The following is a 12282-nucleotide window of genomic DNA, read 5'->3' as shown; positions in this document are numbered from 1 at the left end:
GGACATTTTTTTTGGGGGGGGGGTCTTTATTTCTATTTAAAGCCAAAAGAAAGAAACTTTCAACCATGAGACTCTGATGCCCACTATATAAATAGTGTCCAGTGGCCCCCAAATCACACCTGTATCAATCACACATCTCACATTCCTGTCAAAAGTTTATTTTATTATACTTAAAGGTATTTCTTCAGTAGTATATTGATTGAAACAGTTCAGCCTTGCTAAACACAATGCTTTTATCTATTTAAATATGCCATGTCTCTCAACCTTCCACAGCTGCTCAAAGACCAGCAGAAGCAAAATCTATCATTTTCCACTGTGAACTGTTTCTGCCCTTGTCCCCAGTCATTTCTTATTCTTTTTGTTATTTTGCAACATATGTATTTTAATTCACTAACAAGAGTCGTGATTATTCATTTTAAAAATATCAAAGAGAGCTTCAAAAAGAAAAGGAAAATCATCCACACAGTATGTTTTCAAGACCACAGGTCCATATTCTGAATTTGACATTTCATAGTGTTAGCATGGAAAGAGCACTGGATTAGGAGTTAGGAAATCTGTGCTGCATTTTGGATGCCACCATTTACTGGTTACATCACATTAGTTACCGAGTCTTTCCCTGAGGCACTGTGGCTTCCTTTATAAAATAGTCATGTTTCTATCTTTCCTAACAATCCCACAGGGTAGAAAGGATATCATGCAATATTTAATGTTGGTGTTCTTTAAAATATACCAAATGCTCCCTGCAATGATGACATTATGTCTCTTCTCTCATACAGGTCTAACATACTCAAGCTGATCACTATGTACAATACGTTCAGTTGCCTTCCATCTAAAAGATATGTAGAGCATTGCATTGTTCTCCAATACCCTCATATATTGTGTTAATCTGTCCTTCCCTCCCAAAATAAATGGCAGATTCCTGAAGGGGACAAAAGTCAAGTCTTCATTCCTACTCCCTCTAGTGTCCAGCATATGTGAAACATATCTAGTCTCTTAGTACTTACAGTCAATTCTCATTATTCACAGTAGTTGTGGCAAATAAAGTCGCTGTGAACACTGAATTAGCAAATACTGAACCATTGCTCCTATGGGAAAATATAGGGCTATGGTTCCTGCAAACCTCTGATCACATTTTTCATGACTGAATCAATCCATTACCTTGTTTCATGTATTTCTGAATGATAATGATACCTTCTTTAATACATAATGTTGATTCATTAACATTGAACTCACGACCAGCAGCACTCTAACTCATATCTGAAAGAAGGATATCTAATATGTATTTTCTCCATAAGGCACATCACATCTTTCTTGCATTTAGGAACATTAGACAGCCCTTTGGCATTATGCTTGAGGGTCATTTTAAACAGCAAAGTCACCAAAGTAAAGCACAAAATGTGGTGCTAAAAAGACCTAAAATAGCGCATTTGTTTACAGTGTGAGAGCTGAAACAAGAAGCAAGCCAATAGTCTTGTTCAACTTCAGCCAGGAACATGTATAGTGAGAACACAAATGTTTTGCCATTCTCTGCATGTTTGCTAAGGATCACCAAAGTGCCACAGGCTACAAATAAATAACAAGGATCAACTGTATTTGTTATTCTCTTGATTGCTAGGAATGGATAGGGCTGGGATTTTGGAGAGTGATTTGTATAACGAAAAGCCATAGAAATAGAATAAGGGTAGAAGATTGAGAATAACTTTCCCAAGAACATTCAATTAGGAAGATGCTTCCCCTCCTCCCCCACTCCCTCGCCTGTCTTATATTGTCTGGGGCCTTGGGACATGAAGGCAGGGTTAGAGAAAGGATAGGCCAGAAATCTTAGTTTTACGGTAGTCTCAAGAGCTAAAGAGAAAATATTTATGGCTGCCTCAAAAGAAGAAATTGCTGTAGTCTTCCAGGCAGATGTCTAGGGCACCTTTGCAATACTTAGGGGGTTCTAGGGTGGATTCTGTGTTACAGATACAGCAATATTTGTTATAAATGATTGTAATTTTGTGGAACAAGGAGCAATTCTCTGTCTAGATAGTGTAGAAAAAGTATTGTAGGCAAAAGCATGACTAATCTGGATGAAGCAAATAAAGCTTGTGTGTACCCATTAATTTGTGTCTCTTCAGCTAGTCAGTCTTTGTGCTTGCAATTGTGTTATCTAAGGGAAACTGAGGCAGCATCTCACAAATTGTTCTCAGGTGATTAAAGAACTGGTTGGAGGAAACAAGGTTTTTGGCTAACTGTAATTTATTCTTAAAAAATTCAGCACAGACAGTGTGACATAAGTGTTTCTTAACACTGTCTGTACCCCGAGAGTGTCAGTGCCTTTATCAGGAATTTATGCCCCAACATCTCAGTCAGAATTACAGAAGACAGAGGTGGTTTCTAGAAGACTTGGGCTACTATCATCTCTAATTATGATGTGGCTGTGCTCATTAGTTATAATATCTGTTGAAAATAAGTTATCACTGGTGAAATTAAGGGCTTGTAAATTTGTCCAATGAAAGTTAGGAAGAAGTTATCCTTGGTGAAATCATTAATAGGCAAGATGAGTGAATTAACTAAATTTTACCTGAATATACCTCACTTCTATATAAATCGAGTATGTGACTCTAAGAGGCCTTTCACCCTTTGCTATGATGAATTGTTCCATAATAATAGTAATAATAAAAACTAACACTTATTTCTAGCATACCACTCTGAGTGATTTAAATGAATTAATTCACATAATCATTACAAAATGATATGAGGAAGGTACTATTGTTGATCCCTAACAATCCTTAGTCACTTAATTCTGAGAGATGGTGAAGTGGGTGCTACCACTGAAATACTGTCATATTTGCTTCAGGAAAACCATTTTTTGCAAGACATTATTTTCAGGTACCTTAAAGAATGAAGAGCTGGAACTTCACCAAGCTTCTGGAATAGGCTATAAAGTTTTGTGCCTACTCGTTAGTAAATGTCTGTATCTGTAGCAGAAGTTGGTCTTGGTCTTGAATTCATTATGAGCTGTACTTGTGTGAACTTTTGGAAATGGGGTTAACACTCACTTGCCACCAACAACCATGGCTACTGAGATCTACCTAAAAGAACCTAAGGACTGTATGTGCTAAGCTGTCCTAAGCCCACTCACACCTGATGATTTATCATGAACAAGAATACAGGTAGCCTAAGTTGAACAACATTTACAAAATGAGAGATGGATTTGAAAGCTGAGAGGAAAAGACAAAAGAAATAGAAAGAGACAGAAGAGGAGAGTGAGTGGAAGAGGGAGATTCTGGAGAAATGGGAAAACAGGCTATTTCAAATTATTTCTTCATATTGCAAAAATCAACCTTTTTATCTAAAGAAACAGGATGGTTGTCCAGCAGACACTTTCATCCTTTTCATATTTTCCTTAAGCTTAATTGGAAACCCTTGAAGCTCAGTATTAAGCTTTTTAAATAGAAAAGTAGATACTGAAAACAGCAGAGGGGAAGTATATTAAAACCCACAGACAGCACTAATATTTTAAAAATTAAAAATCAGAAGAGTGTCAGTCTTGCATTTTGCATTTCTACCAGTATCAGCATAAAGAAAAGATAAGCAGACCCCACATATCCATCTACCTACTTGTCTGAGTTGGAACTGAGAGTCAGTAAAGAGGGGTAGACTCAGAAGAGGGTTTGTTCTGGAGAGTTGTAAAGATAAACCCCTGATCCTGCTACCCCTCTGGATGATTGCAGGTCCCTAAGAGTAAGATCAGAAAATGAGAGTAAGAGCACTGAGAATGAAAATAATAATGATAATAACAATGGCGGGCTAAAAGCATCTCTGGAGATTTACTACAATCTTTTTATTCAGATGATAAACATGTGTTACAGAAAAGTCAAGTTTATTTATGAAGTGTTTGCTTATCTTGAAGAACACTTTCATCTCCAACCACCAACAGACCAGTCATAGATACAGATTGGTGGATTCAGTCAACTTAGCTATTACCTAGCTCCTCCCCAATGATATAACAAATCAGAGGGAGTGCTGGGGATCAAGATGAGCCCATATGGTACTCAAGTCGCTCAAATTGAATTAAAGCCTAGATGTGCAGTTGGACTTGGAAACATGACTAGATTTATTCAAGTCAAGATTAGTTGTGTTTAGGTCTGAAATATTCTATAATCTCTATCTTGTCTTCCATCTGATTTAATACAAATTTCATTTTTGGTGTCTTGCATAAAACTTGGTGCTGAAGTACCAAGTCAGGGTCATAGAGATTTCACTATAACTGCACATTCAAGTGTTGTAGGCATCACAGGGGCACCAAGCAATCATATGCCATCTTTTAATCACTGTCAGCTTATATAGTTTGTAGAACTGTTTTAACCGATTTCTGTTGGTGACAAACACTTCCTAGGCTCACACTCTTCATAATGTAGTGTGGCAACATGAGACTGGAGTGCCTGACTATGAGTGTGAATCCAAGCTTCATTGTTTTTATTCATGTGACTTTTAGTTTAAGGGCCCCTTGTCCCAGTTTCCTCATCTGGAAAAGGACTATAACGCTATACGTAATGAAATTGGAACCATTTCTAAAATCTATTAAACACATAATAAATATAAGTTATTACTCTTTATCCATGCATACTTAGTTAGCTTATTTATTCTTTATTCAGAGGTACTTTATGCCAAAGACATAAAGATAATGAGCTGCGATGTGGTTTTTTATTTGGCCATATTCTAAAGTCTTCCCACTCAGTCTATAGTCAAGCTCAGCCACTTCTTAATGTATTACCACAGCCTCTGTTTCTCTAAATCTGTGTTGCTCAAACTTTAGTGTGCATAGGAGATACACTAGAGGGGCTAGAAGGGCTGTTAAATCACAGATTGCTTTGCTTTTGATTCCCTTAGTCTTTCGAGACCCCTGATAATTTGCATTTCTAATAAGTTTCCAGGTAATACTGAAGCTGCTAGGCTGGGGGAATGCCAAGGTCCTTGTTTCAGGTTTTATTAACTAACACATGGAGAGCTTTCTCATTAAGCTCCTTACCAATGATCTCACCTCCCCTTAGTTGATCCTCTATAACTACAGCCAGATCAGCGTTCCCTAAACATAGATAAGAGTGCTGTTCCCAGTTCTCTTCTTTAAAGCATTCTTTAAAAACTGCAAGATGTCTATTATATAAACCTATTTGTTCTCATCTCACACCATGTAACTATAAATTCTCTTTACTATAATTAGAAAAAATATACTATTTTCCTTCTCATCTTTTGTATTTGAGCTATTTTATTTGTTGTCTTGCCAGTGGCTATGAGCAGGAACTCAGACACTACACTAGGGCTCAATTCTTGCTTCTACTAACTTGCTAGCTATGTGGCCTTAGGCAGGTTATTTAAACTCAGTTTTCCCATCTGTAAAAAAGGTTAATTGTAGGGTTGTTGTGAGGATTAAATGAGTTGACAAATTTAAAGCATTTAAAATACAATAGTGCCTAGAGTATGAGTGTGTGTGTGTATATATATATATATACACACACACACACTAGCTTACTGTCTAGAGTGTGTGTATGTAGGTTTTTGCTCTTGTTTTCTGAAATGGGTTATTTTTCCCCTTGTTTTATGGTAGGGAGAAAATAAATCAGAATTTATGATAATATTGTTTTCCATATAATACCTAATACTGGTCATCCAAATACTCACCATAACAAAACTAAACTAAACTAAACAACAACAAAAATTAAAAAGTCCCTTCCAGGTCTGGGCACATCAGGCCTCCAGTCCAACCAGCATCAGCTAGAGAAAAGATCAATGCCACGAACTGACAACCTGGTATCTGTCTGCCTGAATTCCAAGACACTGTCTGTCATATACATCTATCACTGCAGAAAGAAGCATGAGATTGTTGAGAACAACTATAACTGGAAGGACAATTCTAAGGCAAGTTAGGGTAATATTAAGACTAAAGCATAACTTCCAAATTCTCTAGTAAACACAGATACTCAAACCAGGAACCAGAAATCATGTACCATATGTTTAATTTATTGAATGTCCAAGCACTCAGAGCATAAGCCAATTCGATTTACTTTGCGAATGTATGTTGTGGAGCATATATTACCATTTGAATGCACTGAAAGGAATTTAATCATGCAATTCAAATTGAATCTCTCTTTGGGATCTATAATCTAATCCCCACCCAATTCAAGAATTCAGGAGATATATATACATATATATACACACACACATATATAAATAAATATATATACACACACATATATATAAATATATATATACACATATATAAATATATATACATTTATATATATATTTTTTAGGTTACACATTTTGTCAGAGATATTTTGATGTTAATACTATAGATAAGTTGGTATGACTATTCTACTATCAAGACCTTTTTACCAGGTAAAATTAAAATTCTTTAGCATGTTATATTAAGTCCTTTAAAGTGTGCCTCCATGCCACTTATTTTACTTCCATTTCAACATTTGCCACTTTCCCCACAAACACCTCAGGTTTCAGCCACATGAACTTCTCACTCTTCCATAAAACACACTGCACGCTTTTTGTTGTTGTTTTTACTTTGACATAGCCCGTGCTATTCTCTCTGTAAAACTATCTTTTCTACTTCCTTCCTCTCTTAGTATTGTATTAATTGTTCTGTCAAATGTTAATACATATTTCTCCATTGGAAAAATTTCTGAACTCTGTCATTTTTTTGCTACCTTCTCAAGTGTAGAATATTACAAATACCTAAAAATTAGTGAGGATCTGTAACAGTCTATTCACATTACTGCTGTGCAGAATAAATGATGATCAAAGCAACTGGTTAAGTCTACCACCATGTTTAGTGGTTGAAATCACCAAAGCCAACAGAGAAACGAAACAAATCCTCTTCAATGTATCCTTACATGTTTATTGGTGAGTTACTTTTATTATCTAAAATATGTAGGAAGTTTAAGCTTAATTTTAATTTGAATGCTAAGTAAGCTGGTTATAAAGAATGATGGAATTCATTGTGATATTATCCTACTCATGTTATAAACAGATGTCTTTCTTTTCCATACTTCACAAAAAAATAAAAGAAAGTACCGCCAAGCTAAGATGCTTGCTGCCAAGCTGAATTACAGAACAAACATTTATAGCCAACTTATAAATTCTTAACTATAGGGTTTTATAATGGAAATACTGCCACCATTTTCACTATAACCATTCAAATAATATTACTATAGCAAAACTTACCATCTAATGTATTTTTTTCTGGAATGGATGAGGGAAGACTAGCTATAAGAGTTGGAAAAACTTTCAATAGCTCAATTCAAACTGCACAATTATTCCAATAGTTCAAGTCTCTTAGAATATTGATTTTAAAATAAGATGTATATGCTACAAAACATTTATTCTTAAAAGATAGGAAATTGTTTGATGCCTGTATAAGAAATATAAGACTTCTGAGGAATTTTGAAAAATTATTAATCAATGTTGCTTTTTAAAAACTGTCTTATTTTTGTTTTGTAAAAGAATTACGTTGCCTCACATTTTCTCTGTTTTATTGCTGAGATGATTCCCCTGGAGAACTGTGTGTTTATCTTGACAGGTGTTAGTAGATCCACAGACCTCTGTGGAATTGTTCCTCGTTGCGTTCAAGTACAGTAGAAAACATTATGCCTGCAAAGTAATGAACTTACCTTATTGCATTCTAAATAAAATAAACCACACAGCAAGTGGAATTAATCTACTAATGTCTTCCTAATGAAGCTTTCATTAGACATATGGTGTGGTCTTCAAAATTTAACTCATGACAGGTATTAAAACAAAGCATATCTGATGATTTTTTAAAAGAATACTTGATGATTGCCTCTGACATTATTTTTAAATGAACTAGTTTACATTCAGATTGCTTTAGGCACCTAATCAAAGAGATACAAGAAACTATCTAGACTTAAGAATTTCTTTAAATCAAATAGAAGAAACAAATGTCTCACTACCAATGTCCTTAAATAATGTAAACTGGGCCAGGTGCTCAGGCCTGAAATCTCAGCACTTTGAAAGGCAGAGGCAGAAGGATCACTGGAGACTGCAAGTTTGAGACCAGCTTCAGCAACATAAGGAGACCCTATCTCTACAAAAAATTAAAAAATTAGGCAGGCATGGTGGTATATATCTGTGGTGCTAGTTAACACAGGAGGATCCCTTTAATCCAGTTCAAGGCAGCAGTGAGTGATGATAAGGCCATGGTGCTCCAGCCTGGGTGACAGAGAGATCCCATCTCTACATAAACAAATAAATAATACATTTATTTATTTATTTTTTATTATTATTATTATTTTTGAGACTACGTTTCACTCTTGTTTCCCAGGTTGGAGTGCAATGGGGCGATCTCGGCTCACCACAACCTCCGCCTCCTAGGTTCGGACGATTCTCCTGCCTCAGCCTCCCGAGTAGCTGGGATTACAGGCATGCGCCACCACACCTGGCTAATTTTGTATTTTTAGTAGAGATAGGGTTTCTCCATGTTGGTCAGGCTTGTCTCGAACTCCCGACCTCAGGTGATCCACTCACCTCGGTCTCCTAAAGTGCTGGGATTACAGGCGTGAGCTATTGCACCCCGGCATATTTTTATTTATTTATGTGCTATTCTCAAATTGAAGGGAGGGGCAAATTTCCCATTTCCTGTGCAGTGTAAAATTTCATGCATTAATAAAATTTATAAGGCAAATATTAAGAATGAAACTGTTTTCACAGTGGTTTGCTTTAAAAGTAGCAAACTGGATTCCTGGGCAAGATGGCCAAATAGGAACAGCTCAGGTCTGCAGCTCCTAGCAAGACCAATGCAGAAGGCAGGTGATTTCCACATTTTCACCTGAGGTACCTGGTTCATCTCACTGGGACTGGTTAGACAGTGGATGCAGCCCACAGAGGGCAAGCCAAAGCAGGGTGGGGCGTTGCCTAACCCAGGAAGCACAAGAGGTCGGGAAACTCCCTCTCCTAGCAAAGTGAAGCCGGTGAGGGACTGTGCCATGAGGGATGGTACTGTCTGGCCCAGACACTAGGCTTTTCCCATGGTCATCACCACCTACAGACCAGGAGAATTCCTCTGGTGCCTACACCACAAGGGTCCTGGGTTTCAAGCATAAAACTAGGTGGCTATTTGGGCAGACACCAAGCTAGCTGCAGGAGTTATTTTTTGTACAACAGTGGTGCCTGGAACGCCAGCGAGTCAGAACCGCTCACTCCCCTGGAAAGCAGTCTGAAGCCAGGAAGCCAAGTGGCCTTGCTCAGTGAATCACTCCTCTCGGGAGCCCACTGGCTTGAAATTCTTGCTGTCAGCACGGCAGCTTGAAGTCGACCTGGGACGCTCAAGCTTGGTGGGGGGAGGGACGTCCACCATTACTGAGGCTTGAGCAGGTGGTTTTCCCTTCACAATGTAAACAAAGCTGCTGGGAAGTTTGGACTGGGCAGAGCCCACCACAGCGCCACAAAACTGCTGTAGCCAGACTGCCTCTCTAGATTCCTGCCCTCTGGGCAGGGCATCTCTGAAAAAAAGGCAGCAACCCCAGTCAGGAACTTATAGATAAAACTCCCATCTCCCTGGGACAGAGCACATGGGGGAAGGGACGGCTATTAGTGCAGCTTCAGCCAACTTAAACGTTCCTGCCTGCCTGCTCTGAAGAGAGCAGCAGATCTCCCAGCACGGTGCTTGAGCTCTGCTAAGGGATACACTGCCTTCTCAAATGGGTCCCTGATCCCTGTGCCTCCTGATGGGGGGACAACTCCCAGCATAGGTCGACAGACAACTCATACAGGAGAGCTCCAGCTGGCATCTGGCAGGTGTCCCTCTGGGACAAAGCTTCCAGAAGTGGGCAAGTAGCAATCTTTGCTCTTCTGCAGCCTCTGCTGGCAAACAGGGTCTGGAGTGGACCCCCCAGCAAACTCCAGCAGACCTGTAGGAGACTGTTAGAAGGAAAAGTAACAGAAAGGAAAACTAACAAACAGAAAGCAATAGCATCAACATCAACAAAAAGAACAACCACACAAAAACTCCATCAGAAGTTTACCAACAGTAAAGACCAAAGGTAGATAAATCCACAAAGATGAGGAAAAACAGTGCAAAAAGGCTGAAAATTTCAAAAACTGGAATGCCTCTTCTCCTTCAAAGGATCACAGTCCCCTGCAAGCAATGGAACAAAACTGGACGGAGAATGAGTTTGACGAATTGACAGAAATAGGCTTCAGAAGGTGGGTAATAACAGACTCCTCTGAGCTAAAGGAGCATTTTCTAACCCACTACAAGGAAGCTAAGAATCTTGAAAAAAGATTAGACAAATTGCTAAGTAGAATAACCAGTTTTGAGAAGAACCTAAATGAGCTGATGGAGCTGAAAAAACAGAGCACGAGAGCTTCGTGAAGCATACTCAAGTATCAATAGTCGAACAGATCAAGAAGAAGAAGGGATATCAGAGATTGACAATCAACTTAACAAAATAAAGCATGAAGACAAGATTAGAGAAGAAAGAATGAAAAGGAATGAACAAAGCCTCCAAGAAATATGGGACTATGTGAAAAGACCAAACCTACATTTGATTGGTGTACCTGAATGTGAAGGAGAGAACGGAACCAAGTTGGAAAACACACTTCAGGATATTATCCAGGAGAACTTCCCCAACCCGCCAGACAGACCAACATTCAAATTCAAGAAATACAGAGAACACCACAAAGATACTCCTCAAGAAGAGCAACCCCAAAACACATAATGATCAGATTCACGAAGGTTGAAATGAAGGAAAAAATGTCAAGGGCACCCAGAGAGAAAGGTCGGGCTGCTCACAAATGGAAGCCCATGAGACTAACAGCAGATCTCTTTGCAGAAACCCTACAAGCCAGAAGAGAGAGGGGATCAATATTCAACATTCTTAAAGAAAATAATTTTCAACCCAGAATTTCTTATCCAGCGAAAATAAGATTCACAAGTAAAGGATAAATAAAATCCTTTACAGACAAGCAAATACTGAGGGATTTTTGTCATCACCAGACCTTCCTTACAAGAGCTCCTGAAGGAAGCACTAAATATGGAAAGGAAAAACTGGTACCAGTCACTGTAATGTGAAAGACTAATGTGTGTAAAGACCATCAGCAACATGAAGAAACTGCATCAACTAATGGGAAAAGTAACCAGCTAGCATCATAATGACACGATCAATTCAAACATAACAATATTAACCTTAAATGTAAACGGGCTAAATGCCCAAATCAAAAGGTATAGACTGGCAAATTGGATACAGTCAAGACCAATCGGTGTGCTGTATTCAGGAGACCCATCTCATGTACAAAGACACACATAGGCTTAAAACAAAAGGATGGAGGAAGATTTACCAAGCAAATGGAAAGCAAAAGAAAGCAGGGGTTGTAAACCTAGTCTCTGATAAAACAGACTTTAAACCAACAAACATCAGAAAAGACAAAGAAGAGCATTACATAATGGTAAAGGGATCAATGCAAGAAGAGCAATGCAATCAACAAGAAGAGCTAACGATCCTAAATATATATGCACTCAATATAAGAGTACCCAGATTCATAAAGCAAGTTCTTAGACACCTACACAGAGACTTAGACTCCCACACAATAATAATGGGAGAGTTTAACACTCTACTGTCAATATTATACAAATCAATGAGACAGAAAATTAACAAGGATATTCAGGACTTGAACTCAGTTCTGGAGCAAGCAGATCTAATAGACATCTCTAGAATGCTCCACCCCAAATCAACAGAATATACATTCTTCTCAGCACCACATTGCACTTATTCTAAAATTTACCACATAACTGGAAGTAAAACACTCCTCAGCAAATGCAAAAGAACAGACATCGTAACAGTCTGTCAGACCACAGTACAATCAAATTAGAACTCAGGATTAAGAAACTCACTCAAAATCGCACAACTACACGAAAACTGAACAACCTGATCCTGAATGACTACTGGATAAATAACGAAATAAAGACAGAAATAAAGATGTTCTTTGAAACCAATGAGAACAAAGACACAATGTACCAGCATCTCTAGGACACAGCTAAAGCAGTGTTTAGAGGGAAATTTATAGCACGTAATGCCCACAGGAGAAAGCAGGAGAGATCTAAAATCAATACCCTAACATCACAATAAAAAGAACTAAAGAAGCAAGGGCAAACAAATTCAAAAGCTAGCAGAAGACAAGAAATAACTAAGATCAGAGTAGAACTGAAGAAGACAGAGACACAAAAAAATCAATGAAACCAGGAGCTGGTTTTTTGAAAAGATCAACAAAATA

At 38.1% G+C, this 12282-nt stretch overlaps 1 protein-coding gene across 27 annotated transcripts in view; it reads right to left on the bottom strand.

The window, feature by feature from the left end:
• Positions 1–12282, bottom strand: part of NRXN1 (neurexin 1) — a 1134169-nt gene that overhangs the window by 443705 nt on the left and 678182 nt on the right. The window lies entirely within an intron of this gene.

Source organism: Macaca fascicularis, chromosome 13 (assembly GCF_037993035.2).
Source record: "Macaca fascicularis isolate 582-1 chromosome 13, T2T-MFA8v1.1".
Taxonomy (NCBI): domain Eukaryota; kingdom Metazoa; phylum Chordata; class Mammalia; order Primates; family Cercopithecidae; genus Macaca; species Macaca fascicularis.
Note: the sequence above shows the minus strand (reverse complement) of the source record. Positions and strands in the feature narration are given on the sequence as shown.